The 20,112-nt window shown below is 41.3% G+C and overlaps 2 long non-coding RNA genes across 3 annotated transcripts; one reads left to right on the forward strand and one right to left on the reverse strand.

Moving 5' to 3' along the window:
- Positions 1 to 2,349: 2,349 nt before the first annotated feature.
- Positions 2,350 to 17,433, reverse strand: LOC148042512 (uncharacterized). Its single transcript, XR_015695131.1, has 2 exons — positions 17,297 to 17,433; positions 2,350 to 3,077 (listed from the first exon to the last, which is right to left on the reverse strand). It is a non-coding gene; the product is annotated as an uncharacterized LOC148042512 (long non-coding RNA).
- LOC148042513 (uncharacterized) lies at positions 11,760 to 19,898 on the forward strand. 2 transcript variants are annotated; one of them, XR_015695130.1, is made up of 3 exons: positions 11,760 to 14,240; positions 17,375 to 17,517; positions 18,877 to 19,898. It is a non-coding gene; the product is annotated as an uncharacterized LOC148042513 (long non-coding RNA). The 2 variants fall into 2 exon arrangements; XR_015695129.1 differs by having other exon boundaries at positions 18,961 to 19,898.
- The last annotated feature ends 214 nt before the right edge of the window (positions 19,899 to 20,112 follow it).

Consider the following 20,112-nt stretch of genomic DNA (forward strand, 5'->3'; position numbering starts at 1 on the left):
GAAGAAGAAAAGCAAATTACAGGCTAAAATCCCACTAAGAATAAATTAGTGGCAAATGTTAATATGTAAGCCATCAATTCTTGCATGCCTGATCCTTACCTTTGATTTGCCAACTGTTAAAGAAACATCTTAGAACAAAGGAGATGAAGACTTCAGTTTTTATTTTATTTTTTGCCCATGAGAACTATATGAAGATGTCCATGAAGCTGCCTGCAGCCAAGGTCAGACTGAAGGCTTAAAGACTTATTCAGGACCACGGGGAATGGAATATGTTTGGTTCTATTAGTACGTGAATATGAGACCACCAGACCAAACTAGGACTGCAGAATAGGTAGGCTAGAGTTGGGGGGGGGAAATCTCAGAAAACCTCAGTCACAATCCATTTCAGTATCCGTCAAGTGAAATGAACAGTTATATCCATGTAAGCTCTCAGCTAGGGAACATCAAGGTCTCTGATTAGTTTTTAGTCATCCACCATGGTGAATATTTCTGATAATCCTAAAAATCTGTAATCCTGCAATCCTAAAGATAACAATGCTGAAATGATAAAGCTGGAGGAAATTTTAATAGCCCTTAATAGAAATAAGGGGAAATCCAGAAGGCAACACCAAGCCACCTTCTGAACTGTTGTAATGCAAACATCCTGGACATGACCATCATCAAACTGTTGTCGGATGTCTGGACAATGGAAATCCTTTCTGAGCCACCCAAATCTGATCAGAGAATTTCCTCTTTTCTTTTTTGTAATTGCTTCCAACCACAATCTGATCATGCATTATAGGAAAACAGAGTGAAGATCTAAAACCATCAAAGTTCATTGCAACTTCTTCTCTTTCTTCTGGTTTTTTTTCCCCCAATTGCAAAAGTTTCATATTTACATTGAATTTTTTAAGGGGAGACGTGGTTTCTCCTGCATTAAATCTACATTATCCAATCTATATGCACAGACACGAACACAATATTTATAGCTTCTGTTACGAAGGATTTGATTCCGCTCAGCCATTCCCTATCAAGAAAGCATGTGAAGATAGACACAAATAAAAAAGGGCATTTGAGAATGTGGTAAGCACCTCAAATGCTACTTGCAGAAAATTCTTTGCTTTAGTGTGGGAGATGTTGGTTGGTAAAACTAAGGGAGGCAACCATCTTAACTTCCCTACAAAAAGGTGGGTTGCAAATCTAGCAAATAAATAATTGTGCCCTCTTTTCGAAAAGAGAGTGAGTATTAACAAATCCTGGAAGATGGGGAAAAAATAGTGTTAATTTTCAGCTACAAATAGTCAAGTAATCTGACTTGCAGGCTGTGAGTTTCAATTTCAGTTGATAATATTTGACTTTATTTTGAATGAAGGCAAATCCAACACCATGTTTTACTTGCCATGGGATAAGAACATAAGTTCAAGGTTACAAGAATAAGAACAGTAAGTTGACAGGCACGAAACAAATAGTTGACAAAATGCAATTATCTAAGGAATAAGGGTTTAGTGGTTAAGATGCTGAGCTTGTCGATCAGAAAGGTCAGCAGTTCAGCGGTTCGAATCCCTAGCACTGCGTAATGGAGCGAGCTCCTGTTACTTGTCCCAACTTCTGCCAATCTAGCAGTTTGAAAGCATGTAAACTGCAAGTAGAAAAACAGGAACCACCTTAGGTGAGAAAGTATTGTGCGCCTTCAACTTTTAGTCATGCCGGCCACATGATCATGGAGACGTCTTCGGACAGTGCTAGCTCTTTGGCTTTGAAACGGAAATTAACACCGCTCCCTACAGTCAGGAATGACTAGCACATATGTGCGAAAGGAACCTTTACCTTTACTTAAGGAATCTCAAAGAACAGAGGCTTGCGTCACAAACTGATCTGACCTCCCTTTCATTTCTCTCTGTTAATAAGTTATTGATATATGTTTCAGAGATCTAGCTGGTAGTTTTTGTGTTCATTTGTCTTAGCATGCGCTACTTACAAGAAAATTATATTTAACTAATGAGACCCCTGTTGATTGACTCTCATTAAATGAGCTCAATGCAAAGAAAGAGTACGGTAAGTCCAGAGTATCAAGTTCTGTTTCTTCTGTTTTTTGTTTTAATGGCAGACTGTGCTGCCCCACTCACTCACACACAGTCTCTCTCTCTCTCTCTCTCTCTCTCTCTCTCTCTCTCTCTCTCTCTCTCTCTCTCACTCACTCACTCACTCACTCACTCACTCACACACACACAGAGACACACACCCAGAAGTTCCCTTCACCTGGCCTCAGAATTGTCCCAAACAAAGCTAGCCACAAGCAGGCCAAGATTAGCCCACAAGGAAACGGCCACTATTCCATAAAACAAATGAAAAGCTGCTTCAACAAATAAGTCCATCAAACAAACTTAAATCCACCAAGCCAAACTGAAATACACCCACAAGAGTTCACTTGGCAAGAGAAGTTCAGAGTCTCCATGGTAGGAAGCACCAGGAACAAACACACACACATTCCCAGCAATGCCTCCCTTTGCTTTCCGTGATAGATAGCTTTCCGGTGCAGCCCATGAAGACGGGCAGGGCCTTCTCCAGAGTAATCTGGCAGATCTCCATTGCCAGTGTCTTTTCTCTGCCCTGTGTGCTCTTGGAGTCACAATGGAAGGCAGCTTCTCCTCCTCCTCCTCTTCACTGACTTGCAAACTATCTGCAGCTGAAGCCCCCATAAATCTCTTTCAGCCAGCTGTTCGGAGTCATTAATTAACCTAGTTCCTGATGTGCCAGAAATGAGCTCATCCTCCCTCAAGCCAGCCTCCTAGGAAGAGTCAGAGGAGTTGTCCAAGGGAGACATCATACAGATTTGGAGATTGCTTCCTCTTCCTGGTCTTGATTCCTAAGCAGCCCAAAGCATCTAAAATCACCCAGCACTGCATAAAGAGGCAGATTAGACAGTTCCACCCAAAGAGATCTGTGACAAAGACCTCATCCTCCAGAGCAATACAACAGCGGGAAGGAGAAACATCAGGATGGTCATAATTAGCACTGCAGCAAGGATCACCAAGATGATTGTCCAAGTTTCTAGGATGGTTTCCACCATGGCGTCCTTTCTGTTTGGGTTCCAGAATCTGTAAGAAGGGGGGAAACATCACAAAAGGTCCAATGATGTCATTATTCATTCCTGACTAGGGAATTGTCAGAATGTTTTTTTTTTTTAGTTGAATCACCAAGGGTGCCTTCTCCACAGAGATAACTCTCAAACATGCTGTACTGCATAACCTTCATGGCCAGGAAATTAGACTAGAATCTGAGTCCCATGAAGAGAAATTGGTGGGACAGAGATTAGCCTCGACAAGCTAACTGGGGATACACACATTCCACATTGCCTCAATCCCATTGTAGATGTTTTAGATCTTTACGGGCAGGTCCTCCTTAGCTGCCTTCCACCTTCCCACTGAGTTGGCTGCTGATCCTTCTAGTTGGACAAGAAGAGAGCACTGATATGGTATTCAAAAGTTCTCACCTTTGACTACCAAGGTGAGAACCTTTGGAAGAGGAGGAGGAAGCGGAGGAGGAGGAATAGGAGGAGGTGGAAGACGACAACAAAAAGTATATTTTTGTTAAGTAGCCTGTCAGCTCTGTTTGTATGTATTTCACATTTCATCCCAATGCCCTTGGAGTCTCCCCCTTCCTTCCTGTTTGATTTGACATTTTGAGTTATTATCAAGAACCAACTGAGCAAGATTGTTCCTGAGAAGGTTATCCTTACCACCTGGAGCATACATGCAAATACTACTATGGCAACAGGTAGTTTCCAGCATGAATGGCTTTGGAATGTTTTCAACCAAGCTGAGTTGCCTTTTTGTGCCACATCTTCAACTATGTCACATCTTTATTATGTGGGGTCTTCATGTTGTGACTTGATCTTTTCCAGAAGCTGAATTTTGTGACCCTCATATTCTGCACTCTTCCATAGTTCCATTCATTGTGAGATTGAAGCTGTCAGGTTACACTGTTCAAGTACATCATATCTACAATTTCATTGTAGCATTAGTTTATATTTTGGAGAAGGGCAATTGGGTTTTTTTATCCCCCAGAAACTAAAGTGGTTCTGGAAATGTTCATTTCTCTTTATCTCAGATAGGGAATAGGATGAAGACCTCAAAACAGAATTTGAGGAGAATTAGTAGGGCATGCATCCAAAATCCACAGGCCAAAAATGATCCTGCTGTGGAAATTGGTCATGCCATCCATACATTCTGCCAGTCCAGTATATTTCTCCTTCCTTGTTTTTAAAATACTTGTTTTTCCTTCCCAACAATGGGAACATTATCTAGATAAGATACTCGTGCAGTCTTCATTAGATTCATTTTTAATCTTTTCCCCCTGCTCTGAAAATTTTGCCCCAAGTCATTCTGACAATTTTTCTCCATCTGGATTGGAACTGGGCATGGCTAGTCTAGTGAAGAGAAGGATCAGGGGAGACATGATAGCAGTCTTCCAATATTTGAGGGGCTGCCACAGAGAGGAGGGGGTCAAGCTAATTTCCAAAGCACCTGAAAGCCAGTGAAGGAATAATGGAAGGAAATCAGTGGTAGGATTCAAATAATTTAACAACCGGTTCTCTGCCCTAATGACCATCTGGGTAGGTGGGGCTCGGTGGTCATGTGACCGGGTGGGCGTGGCCAACTCAAGGTCACGCAGGTCGATGGGCGCTTCGCCTTAGCTGTTACAATGTAATAAGGGTTAACCGGAGAGGCGGTTTCTGTAAGCAGGTCAATAAAGATTAGGCTAGAAACAACACCAGAACGTTTCCTTCCTGCCTTCCTTACAGGATTAGCTCTGTAAAGTGGAAAAAAACAAAAGGAGATTTCTTCCAACAACCGGTTCTCTGAGCTACTTGGAAAGTTACCAACCGGTTCTCCTGAATAGGTGCGAACTGGCTGAATCCCACCACTGAAGGAAACTGATCAAAGAGAGATTCAACCTAGAAATAAGGAGGAATTTTTTGATAGTAAGAGCAATCTACCAATGGAACAGAAGTTGTGGGAGCTTCATCATTGGAGGCTTTCAAGAAGAGATTGGACTGCCATCTGTTAAAATGGGGTAGGGTCTCCTGCTTGAGTGGGAATTTGGACTAGATGACCTCCAAGGTCCCTTCCAACTTTGTTAATCTGTTAATCTTAGTTAGTCTATAGAGATTCTCAGTCAATCCAGGTCATGGTTGTCTCAAAGGCACTTTTTCAAAAAAGGCAACTGGACTATGTTTTTTTCTTGAGAAAGCTTCTTCAGTTCTGACTGGATGGCAGGCAAGTTCTTGGCTTTCCTAGCTACCCAGAATCTCTTTGAAAAAGCAACTTTGAGACACATTTTGTTCTAAATATTGGGTGAAATGAGCAAACAGACATACCTCATGCTGCTTAAAATACGTGGGAATACAGGTAATCTTCGAATTATGACCACAATGCAGCCCAAAATGTCTGTTGCTAAGTGAAGCATTTAAGTGAATTTTCCCCCATTTTGCGACCTTTCTTGCCACAGCTGTTAAGCAAATGACTGCAGTGATTCAGTTAGTAACATGGTTATTAAGTGAACCTGGCTTTCCCATTGATTTTACTTGTCAGAAGATTCGCAAAAGATGATCAAATGACCCTGGGACACAGAAACCATCATATATATGAGTCAGTTGCCAATTTTGATCACGTGGGGATCATGGGGATGCACCCACCAATTTACATTCTGTATTATTTCAATAGTTCAACAAAATTGATTTGAGGAACACAAAGGGAGACCATTTGCAAAACGTTCTCTGTGCTATTCAAAAAAGGCAGAGTCTGTGTCACTTCTGGGGGTTTTCCTGCTATGAGGAAAGAGAAGCTTCTCCTCACTTCAAGTGGGAAAAAGAAAAAGAAAAAGACACGAAAAATGTTGATCAACTGGTTCTCTAAAGAAAAAGCCCAGAATGCCCAATCAACCAGTCATTTCAACCATTTCTTAAGCTTTAAAGAACTTGAGCTATTTCTGGAATCTCTGTCACAACCAGGTAACTGATTTTCCTTCTAATAGCGGGAAAAGAAAAGAAAAGAAAAGAAAGAAGAAAAGAAAAGAAAGATACATAGATATAGATATAGATATAGATACAGATACAGATACAGAGACAGAGATAGAGATATAGATATAGATATAGATATAGATATAGATATAGATATAGAGATAGAGATAGAGATAGAGATAGAGATAGAGATAGAGATAGAGATAGAGATATAGATATAGATATAGATATAGATATATAGATATATAGATATATAGATATATAGATATATAGATATATAGATATATAGATATATAGATATAAAGATATATAGCACTGTTCCCTCTAAGGTGCGCGCCTGCGCGGCCGCGCACATTGCAAGAAAAGCCCGCGCAGCAGAGTCTATCTGCCGCGCAGAGTTTTCTGTAAAGCAAACGTGGGGAAGTCCTTTGCAGGCGGCTAGAACTGTCCGCCTGCAAAGGACCTCTCCAGACTTGTTTTGAAGAGCACGGCTCTTCAAGTCCATGTTCGGGGGATCCCTTGGAGAGGGGATTCCTTCCTGCGACTGCGAGACCCCGCCCAGAAAATGCGGAGAGATTGGCTGGGCTGGATGTGGCCCACGGACCTAATTTCCTTTCCCGTCTTGAAGGAACGGGGGAGGGGGAGGAGGGGGAAATGCATTGGTGACGGCTTCATCCAACAGCCTCAGCTCAGCTGAGCTCCGGATTGGGGTGTTTTTTTTTGGAAAAAAATATATGCTGGCTTGTTTCTTCGAAGCCTCTCCGTCGAACTCGGCCTGATGGGCTCTTGGTTTGTGAGACAGGGTGTTATTGTGAGCTCAGGGAAGAGGGGAATCAAATTACGCCCAGGGTTGGGATCCGTATCTTGTCGGTGGGCGCAAAAGCAGATGCATCTCCACGCAGCTGCCCCACCTCCCTGGGGAGCGGCAGGAATGATAGGCAGCGCCAGAGTGGTCACCCGGGCTGGAATCTTCGGGCCCATCTGGGAGGCATCCGGGTGGAAATCTGGATTTGAACCTCTCCTCCTGTTTTCCCCCTCCCTCTTACATGCCCCCTTGGTGCAGCGGGCTACTGCCAGCGAAAGGAGTGGGGCGGGCGACATTGCACAACTGGGTAAATTATAAACCACAGATTTTAATCCTATTTAATTTTTAATGGTATCAAATTTAGCTATAAAGTGGCCTTACCTACTTTTTTTTCCCTGGGCCTGCTAAATTCTGGTCCCTGGTGATACAATGAGTTAAATGCATTCTGGCCTGGATTTCCTATTGTGTAATTTGTGTCATGGACTTAATCATTTTAAATTCCATAAAATGCCAGTACACATCCTTTCTGCCAAGAGATCAGAAAAAATGCTCGAATCTTCTGATATTTAAATGATTTATAATGTTGTTTAGATATATAATTTGGATTACATTTGAAAGCTATGCATTGATTAAATACTACAGAATACAAGCAGTTCTTTCTTTTTTGGTTTTAGAAAAGGATAATTCCCCTTTTAGCCAGGCTTTTTGAATTAGATTATGGTGATGTTAACACCAGTTTTTAAGTAGATTTCAAATTTTTTTAAAACAATCTTTTAGCTGCTTTGAATACCTTGGAGATGAAAAGATGGGGTACAAACTTAAATAACAAAAAAATAGTACATTCATTTTGAAAAATAAATGCAAGGCTTGATTAATTTCATATCTTTATTTAAAATAGTTTTGGCATGGCATATGGTTTTATCAATTCAGTTGGAAATGATGTGGATGTTGTATCTGATTCTGAGGTATATATATTCTTAAGTAACATAACATATAGCATATAGTCCAAACTTGCTAGACTATTTAATTGATCTTACTACTTTAAAGGGGGAGAGTTTCATGATAAATTATTTTATTACATTTATGTTGCATTTATATATTATATTTATTACATTTATATTTCACATTATATATTTGTATTGTTATTTTAGTGTTTATTGTCAATTTTGATAGATATTATATTGATATATCAATACTGATTTTAATCATACTAAATAACAATTACTGCTATTATTTATCAGCATTACATATTTACAGTTTTTAATATCGAGTTAGTCGTATTTTAGAATAATAGCGTTATCTTTTAATAGGATAATTGGCAAAATCTAATTCAAATGTGATGGGTTGCATTCCAAAGAATGTGAGAGGACAGGTTGCCTGCAAAATGCCAGGACCCAGGACCCTGTTGGTGCCATGTCTCTCTCTAGCCAGTCTAACAATGTAAAAGCTGAGCAGAAGTCTTTTTTTTTTCAGGGTGAGCGGAAAAGTATAGTGTTTGAGTGGCACTTTTCATGTCTGGCATTCATCGGGCTGAAACCTCGCTCGCAATTGGCGCTTGACACTTGGAAGGTTGCGCAAATGTCCAGCAGACGTGACAGCAGTTCAAACTGTTGCTCTCTTAGGTGCTCAGGCATGAAACTGTGCCGCTCACACACTATACTTTCCCGCTCACACTGAAAAAAAATTAGAGGGAACATTGATATATAGATATGGATATGGATATGGATATGGATATGGATATAGATATAGATATAGATATAGATATAGATATAGATATAGATATAGATATAGATATAGATATAGATATAGATATAGATATAGATATAGATATAGATATAGATATAGATATAGATATAGATATAGATATAGATATAGATATAGATATAGATATAGATATAGATATACATACATACATACATACATACATACATACAAATAGATAATGATAGATAGATGATAGATAGATAATAGATAGATAGATAGATAGATAGATAGATAGATAGATAGATGATAGATGATAGATAGATGATAGATGATAGATGATAGATGATAGATGATAGATGATAGATGATAGATGATAGATGATAGATACATATAGACAATGATAGATAGATAGATAGATAGATAGATAAGAGATAGATAATGATAGATACAGATAGATAGATAGATAGATAGATAGATAGATAGATAGATAGATAGATAGATAGATATAGATAGATAGGCAGACAGATAGATAATGATAGGTAGGTAGGTAGGTAGGTAGGTAGGTAGGTAGGTAGGTAGGTAGGTAGGTAGGTAGATAGATATGATAGAGATAGAGATAGATAGACAGACAGACAGATGATAGATAGAGCTTTTCCAGAACAAACAACTTGCTTATTATCTTTCTTATTTAAATTTATAAAATATAGTTCTTACTTGATTATGATAGCTGGAGTATAATTAGTTTACTCTTGAATAATTCCATGAAATTTAATCTGTTTGTTAAACAAGAGGTGAAGCGCGATCAAAGACCCTACTGAATAGTGTCCTCTCTTAAATGGCTTTTTAAAAACATCACATTGAGGGGGGGGGGACTGTATGTGGAACTTCCAAAGATATTTCCCTTGATTCCCAACTGTCACAGGAGACAGCAATTTGTCAAGATCATGAATATATTGTTTGTTTGGAAGGGTCAGATTAAGTGCATTGTTCTGACAATTTTAAGGTGGAAAGCGAGGGGGGAGGGGAGAATAAATAAGTGTGATAAAAAGATCATTTGTCACATGTAGGAAGACTTCCCGAAATGGAGTTTCATTAGACATGTTTGAATGTAACATTTGGTTAGCCTACTGAAGCCAGGGAAATTTCTATTTTGGGAGAGCTAATATTACCAATGGTTTTGAATCAGCACAGCTGATTTACATTCAAACACAGACTTAGGGAATATATCTTTGAAACCAAATAAGGTATTTTAGCAAATGTGGATGTCGGGCAAATATTATGAAAGATAATGGATGCTAGTTTGCCTTGCAAAGTGCTTAGCAGAATGTGGTTTACCATCAATTATTTCAGTTGTCAGACATTTTGTTTGTGTCAGATCTTGTTTTGAATAAATAAGGAGAGAAACAGCACACAGATGTTCCCTGTTAACTTTATATTATGAAATGAGACAAAGCAGTTGGCCAAGCTTTGCATAAAATCGATGGAAAATGATATTATTTTATATACATGTGACACAGAGATGAGTTGCTCTCAGTTCGGCCCAGATCGGGTGAACGGTGGCAGCAGCAGGAGGCTCCGCCCACCCGCCCAGAAGCTTCTGCACATGCGCAGAAGCATCGTGCACACGAGCGAACTGGTAGTAAAAAATTGAAACCCACCACCAATCTGACGTTACTTAAATGACACTTCAGCAGTCCTGCTGCATCTTAACAAACATTTCCTATGGGGCACCAATCCTGTCTTTGCTCTAAAGAAGTGTTAAAAAAAAAGAAAGAAAAACATAATAAGAAGGTAGTATGTACTAACTTGATATCCTAGAAGGAGAGCAAAATAAAAACAAAATATTATACTGAAAATACCCCTTTTTTTTTAAAAAAAAAGAAGGGGATTGTGATATACCTGTAATGGTGGCTTGATATGTGAAAATCTGGGAGGGAATTTTTGGGCCATAGAAATAAATTATTACCAGTTGCTAAGAGATGTCCAAAGGCATCACTGATGGGAAAATTGGCAGTTATACCTGTCCCAAATTCCATCCCGTATTATTTTACATCTTTTTATTGAATATACATATTTCTTTAAATTGTCATATTTAAGACAAGGCATAGATATGTATGTCAGGATCCAATCGATTCTCTTGCTAAAATGTTTGTACACGATTAGGGATCCTCATGTAAGTGAGGATCTTGGAGTCTTAGTGGACAACCAATTAAATATGATCCAATAGTGTGCAGCAGCAGCCAAAAAAGCCAACACAATCCTAAATTGCATTAACAGAGAGATTCAATCAAGATCAAGTGACGTACTAATACCACTCTATAAAGCAGGGACGTGCAGTCACTAGAGGCAAGGGAGGCGGAGCCTCCCCAGTCTCCTGAGAGAAAGGAAAGAGTTTTAAATATATTTTTTTAATGAATTAAAGCCAGGATAGTTGCTACCAGATTTCAAGTCACAGTGGCTTGGTGTCTGCTCTCAGTGTTAACTAGGAGGAGGCCAGAGAATTCAGGGCCTCTTTTGCTTAAGGAATTTTTCGCCTTTTAAAAGTTAAGGCGGAGTTAAAAAGCAAAAGATTTAATATGCAAAAGAGGCACTGATTCTCCCGCCTCCTGATCTGGGAGCAGCAAATCATGTCTTGCACTTGAGCGACTGCGCAAGTGCAAGGGTGATTCTGGAGAGGTTTTTCTTTCACCAGCCACCATTTCTTCTGCAGCCAGCCCAGCACCGGGAGGACGAGGAGGAGAAGAGCGGTGAGCCCTTGTGGCTGGCTGGGGAGGGACTCACCGCTCTTCTCCTCCCAGCCAGCCAGCCACCCACCCCCACCCGACCTGCTCCCTGCCTGGCCGGCCAGCCGGCACAAAGACAAACCGCTCTTCTCCTCCCAGCCAGCCAGCCAGCCACCCCCACCCAACCTGCTCCCTGCCTGGCCGGCCGGCCAGCACAAAGACAAACCGCTCTTCTCCTCCCAGCCAGCCACCCACCCACCCCCACCCGACCTTCTCCCTGCCTGGCCGGCCAGCCGGCACAAAGACAAACCGCTCTTCTCCCAGCCAGCCAGCCACCCGACCTGCTCCCAAGAATGTCAGCGGGGACGGAGGAGACGGGAGGCGAGGCGGCAGAGCGCGGCAGCGGCGAGAAGCAACACCCCCACTGCTGTGTCCGACAGGCATCTCGCGTTTATGTCCATCATAAACGAGAGATGCCTGTCGGACACAGCGGCGGGGGACGTTGCTTCTTGCCACTGCCGCGCTCTTGCCTCACCAACGGTATCCCTTACTGCACGTCACTGCTATAAAGCCTTAGTAAGACCACACCTAGAATACATCATCCAGTTTTCAACAAAAAGATGTTGAGACTCTAGAAAAAGGGCAGAGAAGAGCAACCAAGATGATTAGGGGATTGGAGGCTAAAACATACAATGAACGTGTGCAGGAACTGGGCATGGCTAGTCTAGTGAAGAGAAAGACCAGGGGAGACATGATAGCAATGTTCCAATATTTGAATATCCTCTCTGCTACAGAGAGGAGGGGGTCAAGCTATTTTCCAAAGCACCTGAAGTTCAGACAAGGAATAATGGATGGAACGAGAGATTCAACCTAGAAATAAGGAGAAATGTTCTGACAGTGAGAAAAATCAACCAATGGAACAGGAGTTGCCTTCAGAAGTTGTGGGAGCTTCAACACTGGAGGCTTTCAAGAAGAGACTGGACTGCCATCTGTCAAAAATGATGTAGGGTCTGTCCAGGAGGTTGGACTAGATGACCTACAAGGCCCCTTCCAATTCTGTTAATCTGTATCTGTAAGATGTCCTCTTTTATAATTATTTTATAAAGTTATTTCTGATTACTTCAGGCAAGCCTGCCTCACTCAAATGTTGTGGGAACAAAATGGCGGGTTTTGAAAATGCTATCTTCAGATTCTGGAGAAAATGCAAGATAGAGCTCGAGTCCCACAAATGAATCAAAAAACTAAGTCAATGACTTGCAGTGGTCACCTACTGTAATAGGGGCCCTCCAGATGGCGTGAAACTGTCATTCTCAGCCACATGAACTCCTAAAACCTATGCTGATAGAACTTGGAAGTTCTATCAACTTTTAGAGGGCTCGGTTTCTTCACCCTGAACTTGAATTATATAAAGCATTGTTCATCCTCTTCTGTTTCCTCTTCTGGATGATTAATTTGCAATTCCAATCAGAAAAAAAAGAGCAAGAGGAATGCAAACACGAAGAATGACGGAATGAGCTATATCTTACCAAGCAAAATAAACATATGGGAAATGGGTCTGTGTAACCAGCTGTGCTTACAATAAAAGCACTTTTGTGTGCAAGTTGATGTTTCATGTTTCAGCTTTTCATCACCTGTTTTCCCTTTCCTCTTTATTTATTTATTTTTTGCAGGTGGTTGTAGAAGAAAAGGGAAAATCCAGATTCTGTGTTCAGGTAGTACAGAAGGGTGACATCTGATAGAAATGGGTGGTGGGAAATGAGGTTTCTGTTATCCAATCTAACTTCCGTTTGTTTGTGATCACATCTACAGCATCTTCTAGCCAGCCTTCTTTGTGCTATGAAGTTGACATGTATTTAGGAAGTTCTTAATTCCCCCCCCCCAAATTAATGGCAATCATTGCTTATTTTTTTGTAGGGGAATTTAAAGAATCAAAGAAGTAAGAAGACCATGATCAAAAGTTGTAAAGAAATGAAAATGGCTCATAATGGAAAAGTTACCTTCTAGGGGAAATTGGAGGCACAGAAATTAAATAAATAAAAATAAATATATCTGGAGAAGAACTAGATGTACTTCTTTGTTTACCATGATGGATCTCAATGGAAAGTGATACAATAAAGGAAATTGAACATCATGTTAAATGTGGTTGGCAGGCATTCAGCAAGTGAAATGTAATTGTCAAGAACAACCTCCCGCTATGCCTGAAGAGAAAAGTTTTTGACCAGTGTGTGCTACCTGCTCTAAGTTGGACAGGGTCCTCACAATCGACACAAAGCTGTGAGTGGCACAAAGAACCACGGGAAGAGACATTCTCGATATCAAGACAGAAATACCTGCACATGGATCAGAGAGCAAAAGAAAATATAGAAGAGAGTAAAAGAATGGAAATGGAAATGGGCTGGTCTCAGAGCAAGAAGGACTGATGGCAGGTGGACCAAGGCAGTTGTAGAATGGATACTACTGGCTCAAAAGCGTCCACAAAAGAGACCTAAAATGAGGTGGATGGATGGATGATATCAGCAGTATGGCAGGCCCAATTGGCAAAAGAAAGCTGAGGACCGTATTGGTTGGAAATATATGGAAGAGGCCTCCATCCTACAGTGGATAGACAAAGGCTAGGATGATGATCAGTGGTGGGATTCAGCCAGCTCGCACCTATCCAGGAGAACCGGTTGTTAACTTTCTAAGCAGTTCAGAGAACCGATTGTTGGAAGAAATCTCATTTTGTTTTTTTCCACTTTACAGGGCTAATCCTGTAGGGAAGGCAGGAAGGAAACATTCTGGTGTTGTTTCTAGCCTCATCTTTATTGCCCTGCTTACAAAAACTGCCTCTCCGGTTAACCCTTATTACATTGTAACAGCTAAGGCGAAGCACCCATTGACTTGAGGAACGTTGAGTTGGCCACGCCCACACAGACACATGACCACCAAACCCCCATCTACCCAGCTGGTCATTAGGGCAGAGAACCGGTTGTTAAATTATTTGAATCCCACCACTGATGATGATCATGTATGTGTATTATGTATTATGTATATGTGTCCATGTGTATGTATATTAAGGTGACCAGACATAACGCCTTTGGCGGGACACCCCCGCTTTTTGATGCATTTTCCCGCGTCCCGCCCGCTTTTTTAAAAGGCACGCTTTTTTTGGCGTTCGCAGCTCCCGCCCATCAGCTGCTGGGCTGGCTCATCGTTCTGTTCTATGCTACCTACAAATTTAAGCCAGCCCAGCCTGCCGCTCACTGATTTGATTGGCTGGACTCCAGCCAATCAGTGAGCTGGCCAACCAGCTCACTGATTGGCTGGACTCCTTAGCTGAGGACGCATGCGTGAGTCTCCATTTTATTTTGTCTTTCTTGTTGGGGTTGCAGCTGCGCTTACTGGTGGTGAGTAAAATAAATCATGTTTTGTAAAAATTTTTACTCGGGAGTAAATGTTACTTACTCCCGAGTAAAAATTTTACTCGGGAGTAAAATTTACTCCAGAGTAAAAATTTTACTCGGGAGTAAAAAGCGGCTGCCGGTCGCGCAGAGAACTTCCACGTGGTTCCATCCAGACTTGCCGCCCGTGCTGGCTGTGAACTCCGCAAAGCCAAAGGGGGAGAAGGCAAGGGGGCTGTCTCCTCCTCCCAGCCCAGCAAACAGTCCTTTTTTCAGCTGTGCAGACAACTTCCATGTGGCTCTCGCAGCCCGGCAGAAGCATTTTTTCGGGGGAGGGCTCTGCCTTAAGCAAGAATTGCATTAAAGACCAGAGCAACAGGTATTTCCTTATTTGCCTGGAGAGACAAATAATTCCTAGGGATACTTGCCATGTTCTTTCATCACCATGACGATCTTATTTTTTTGAGCTAAATGTATTTTTCCAGTTTGAATTGGGCATAATCTTTTTTTATTGATCCACTGTCAGGAAGAGGGATTATAATTTAAAACAGATGATTTCAGTGGCATCTTTTTTATTAATTTAAATTTCTTTCCGTTCTCCATACCCATCTTCTTGTATCAAATAATAGCTGGGGATTCATTGGTATTAAGTGTATATGTTTGAAGCAGTGCAGGAAATCTTGAAAACTTATGAATTTCTCTCCCATCTGTGGCATTAGGCCTTAGTATCTGATTTGCTATATAACTTAGCAGTAGTTATTAGCACTCTTGGTGAATGATTCCCTTTTCTCAAATTATCTTGAACAATAGTTTGCAATGTTTTCATATTTTGCATCCAGCTTTTTAAATTTATTATTAAATAATTTGTATTCTATCAGGGGCTTTCAGCAGTTTACAGCAACAAAAATGCCAAATAAAATTATATTATTATAAAATCATTGTAACAATTCCACAAAAACAATAAAAAGAAAATCCAGTGATAAAACCATATTAAATCCCAATGGCTCTAGAAGACAGAATAATTTGTACAGCCTTCCTGAATGGACAGCAGGTTAGGGCTCCCTGCTCTGGAGGAGGTTTCCAAAGGATGGGCATCAGCTGAAACCTTCCTCCTGAGAAAGCCCTACCTTTGTCATGAATGGGATTACAGGGCCTCCCCAGAAGATATTTAAAGCTCTGGTAAGATAGCTTTGAGGGGGGTGGTCTTTAAATATTTGGACTTTAAGCTGATTTTGGAACATCTGTAAATTTGAAAGCACAAAAAATGCTATTGGCTTGTTTCCAGATGAGTCATTTACTGTAAGGAGTATAGGCTCAATGTATTTTAAAATAATATTTTATTTATTGTGCATATGATTTTTTAAAATAGTGGTATTCTGTGTTGATTCTTTTTTTAAATTGTCTTAGACTATTTAAAAAAAGATTCTATCCAAAATAAATTGAAACAAGCCATTTTAAAAATTTCTATGCACAATACTTTGAAATGGACTCAGGAGTCATGATTGACACTGAGTGAATTTGCACTTTTAATAATCAGGAAGATACAATGGCATTGAAAAAAGTGACTGATGACCATTTTTCACACTTAGCGACCATTTTCACACTTAGCGACCGTTGTGGCATCCTCATGGTTACGCGATCAAAATGTTGATGTTTGGCAACGGATTCGTATTTCTGATGATAGTTTGAAATGGTGACAGTATAAATTATTGCTGGTGTAATACTTAACAATGGTTTTTAAGGATTTCTTTTATTTATAGAATACCTTTTTTATTATTTTGGGGGGATTTTTACTTTTAAATTGTTTATAAAATGTATTTACTACAAGAAATGTTCCTTTTTGCAAATGTGATCTTTGCAAATCTTTGTGATGCAATATGTTCAGACCAGGTTTATGTGTCTCAAAGTGGCTGCTATTCTATGGGCAGGCCAGGTTGGTGCAAGGCAGCTTTGCCAGATTTGGTGTGTTTCACCCTCATTGAATTTTATATCGTATAAAGAATGGAAGGAGGAAGGAAGAGAAAAAAGGAGGAAGGGAGTGAGTGAGGAAAGAAGAGGATGGAAGGAGGGAGGAAGGAAGGAAGAGAGGGAAAGAGCAGAAGACAGATAAGGTGAAGGTAGATAAGCAAGAGGAATGAAGGAAGAAGTGAGGAGTCTCGAGGAGGGGGAAAACATTTAGTGACCAAAGTTACAATGGCATTGAAAAAGTGACTGATGACCATTTTTCACACTTAGCGACCATTGAGACCATTTTTCACACTTAGCGACCGTTGCAGCATCCTCATGGTCACGTGATCAAACTTTTGTTTGGCAACAGATTCGTATTTATGCTGGTTTCAGTGTCCTGGGGTGACCTTTTGACAAAAAAATTTTTTTTAATCAAGCCCCCCCCCCAAACAATAATATTTGTTATTTTATTTAACAAATAAAATAAACCTTTCACATTCCCCTTCTTTTACTAGCTGTAGCTTAATAAGAAATTTGAAGGTGAAAAGGGATTTTCCTTCACCTCACTCAAAAACCCAACCTACTAAATATTTCTCTTCAGCAAACTTAGGAAAAACAGAGATATTTTCACTTTGAGAAAAGACCACGTATTTCTTCTAAATGGGACATTTGGAAAAAAGGATGGTTAAAAGGCTAGTCTAACCCACAGGTAAGACTATAGGAAACAACTGCTTACCTTCACCTGTTTTCACCTTTTAGATAGAAGAAAGGTGTCTGTGACCACTTCAAAGGTGCTTTTTCTGTTTTCATTCAGGCAACTAAACAGGAACAAAACTTTCCCCAACTTTGAAGGATGTTGTGCTCCATCTGCGGAATAAAGCCATACAGATCCAAGCAAGTCTTGCTCTCACTCAGAGACCGATGGTTGGGAAATAGCTGTCATAACCATGCAAACAGGTAACTCGAGTGCTTATACTGTGCCGCCTCCCACCTGGTTCTTAAAGTGACATAGTTCTTTTTTTCCCCTTCCCCAGACTTTATCATGAATATTTCAGGCTGGTTCCACCCTAGTTCCTCCTCAAAGGCTCAACAGGGTAGTTAAGACAATACCCCGAACAAGTGGTTGCTCCATCACACCAAATTTGACAAGAGGGATTGATTGATTTGATTTGATTTGATTACATTTATATGCCGCCCTTTTCCTCCGAAGGGGACTCAGGGCGGCTCACAATTCAAATCAGGGAAGGGGGATACAGACAGGAAATAAAAAGACGAAACATAACAATACATAATTTAAAAACACACAACAGTCATACCATTCGAGACGGGGGGGCAACAGCTCTTTAGCCCCAGGCCTGTCGGAACAGCCAGATTTTAAGGGCTTTGCGGAAGGCCTGGAGGGTGGTGAGGGTTCGAATCTCCACGGGGAGTTCGTTCCAGAGGGTCGGAGCAGCCACAGAGAAGGCTCTCCTCTGGGTAGTCGCCAGTCGGCATTGGCTGGCGGATGGAATTCGGAGGAGGCCTAATCTGTGGGATCTAATCGGTCTATTGGAGGTAATTGGCAGCAGGCGGTCTCTCAAGTACCCAGGTCCAATACCATGAAGGGCTTTATAAGTGACGACTAGCACCTTGAAGCGTATCCGGAGACCAATAGGCAGCCAGTGCAGCTCGCGGATAGGTGTTACGTGGGTGAAGCGAGGTGCACCCACGATCGCTCGCGCGGCTGCATTCTGGACAAGCTGAAGTCTCCGAATGTTCTTCAAGGGCTGCCCCATGTAGAGCACGTTGCAGTAGTCCAGTCTAGAGGTCACAAGGGCACGAGTGACTGTTGTGAGGGCCTCCCGGTCAGGTAGGGACGCAACTGGTGCACCAGGCGAACCTGGGCAAATGCCCCCCTGGTCACAGCCGACAAGTGGTGTTCGAAAGTCAGCTGTGGGTCCAGGAGGACTCCCAAATTACGAACCCTGTCTGAAGGGGGTACTGTTTGACCCCCCAGCCTGAGAGATGGAAAACTTGGCCATGTTATGAAACATTTGTACCCTAAAGCCTATTGGTCATGCAAATGGTTTGAATGTTGTAAAAATAATTGCTGTGCCAATTAATGCCATCCTGTGGGTTTCTGTTATTCTGTGTCCATTAATATAGAGGGGGGAAATGGTACATCCCATGGTCCCCCTCCCTGCTTACAGCCCTCTTGAGTTTTCCCAGGACTGGTTCAGCCAAACATTTCTAATAAGTACCCTACTTTCCAAGGAAATACCTATATTTAAGCACCTAAAGACAGCAAAAGTTCTTTCTTTCCTTGTGCTTTTTCAGATGTCTGTGAAAGCAGGGAGTTTGCATCAGTTCTTGGTTTTGATAATGTCATCAACCTATTGCCACTGATGCTTTGTGTTTCAGGGTTTCATCCTGATTCCCAAGCTGTTAAGAATCTAGACGAAAGCACTGCAGGACATCATCTGGAGTGAGATGTTAAGAGGCGTGGAATTGATACCTAGCAATTGGTATCTTTGGATATTGGCTGGAAGAGAGAGAATTAGCTCCAATTAAATCCAGAGTAAATAATGTGGTAATCTGGTAAATATCTGGACTCTTGTGTTTCATCCCATGTTTTTTGGATTTTGCTCAATCTTCAACTATAAACTCTTTCACCCTTCCCTGTTCTTCCTTTTAAAATGAATGCTGACTTTCTCACCCACCACCTCAACTTACGACTACAATTCAGCCCAACATTTCTGTTGCTAAGTGAAACATTTGTTAAGTGGATCTTGTCCCATTTTGTGATCTTTCTTAGCCACAGATGTTAAGTGAATCATCGTAGGTGTTTAGTAGCGCAGTTGTTAAGTGAATTGGGCTTCTCCGTTGATGTTGTTTGTCAGAAGGTCACAAAAAAAGGGGATCACGTGACCCTAGAACAAATGTCATAAATGTGAGTCAGCTGCCGAGCTTCCGGATTTTGATCACATGACCATGGGGATACTACAACAGTCATAAGCGTGAAAAACATTCATAAATCTCTTCTTTTCAGTGCCATTGCAATTTCAAACAGTCACTAAATGAACTGTGGTAAGTGATGAACTACCTAACCCCACACCTCGCTGATATTATTTTCCTGTTGGGGATGGCCAGGGCCGGATTTAGATGAAGAGGCCCTAGGCTATTCCACTTATGAGGCCCTTTCTCCTCCCATTTTTAAGTTTGTAAATTACATGAGAGACAATAAAATACATAATTACTGTGATATATATCAATATATATCAATATATATCAATATATATAGCTGGCCTCCCGACGGAGGGCGGCTCTGCTCTGCGGCAAAGGCAGCGAGGCCAGCCGCCTCCCTTGCTGCGCTCAGCTGCCCGGCTCAGCCCCTTCGCCCTCACCTGCCTGGCCGCTGGTGGGCTCCGCATCGATGGGGCGGCTACTGGGAGTGGCCGCGCCTCTCGCCCGACTGCCGGTGCCGGGAACATGGGCGGGCTCCCCAACTGCCGCGGCGCTGGAACGATCTTAACCAATACATTTTTATGTTTGTTTATTAATCATATGCGTAGA

This window comes from Thamnophis sirtalis, unplaced genomic scaffold (assembly GCF_051295495.1).
Source record: "Thamnophis sirtalis isolate CommonGarterSnake01/CBP01778 unplaced genomic scaffold, rThaSir2_p1.2 scaffold_15, whole genome shotgun sequence".
NCBI classification, from domain to species: domain Eukaryota; kingdom Metazoa; phylum Chordata; class Lepidosauria; order Squamata; family Natricidae; genus Thamnophis; species Thamnophis sirtalis.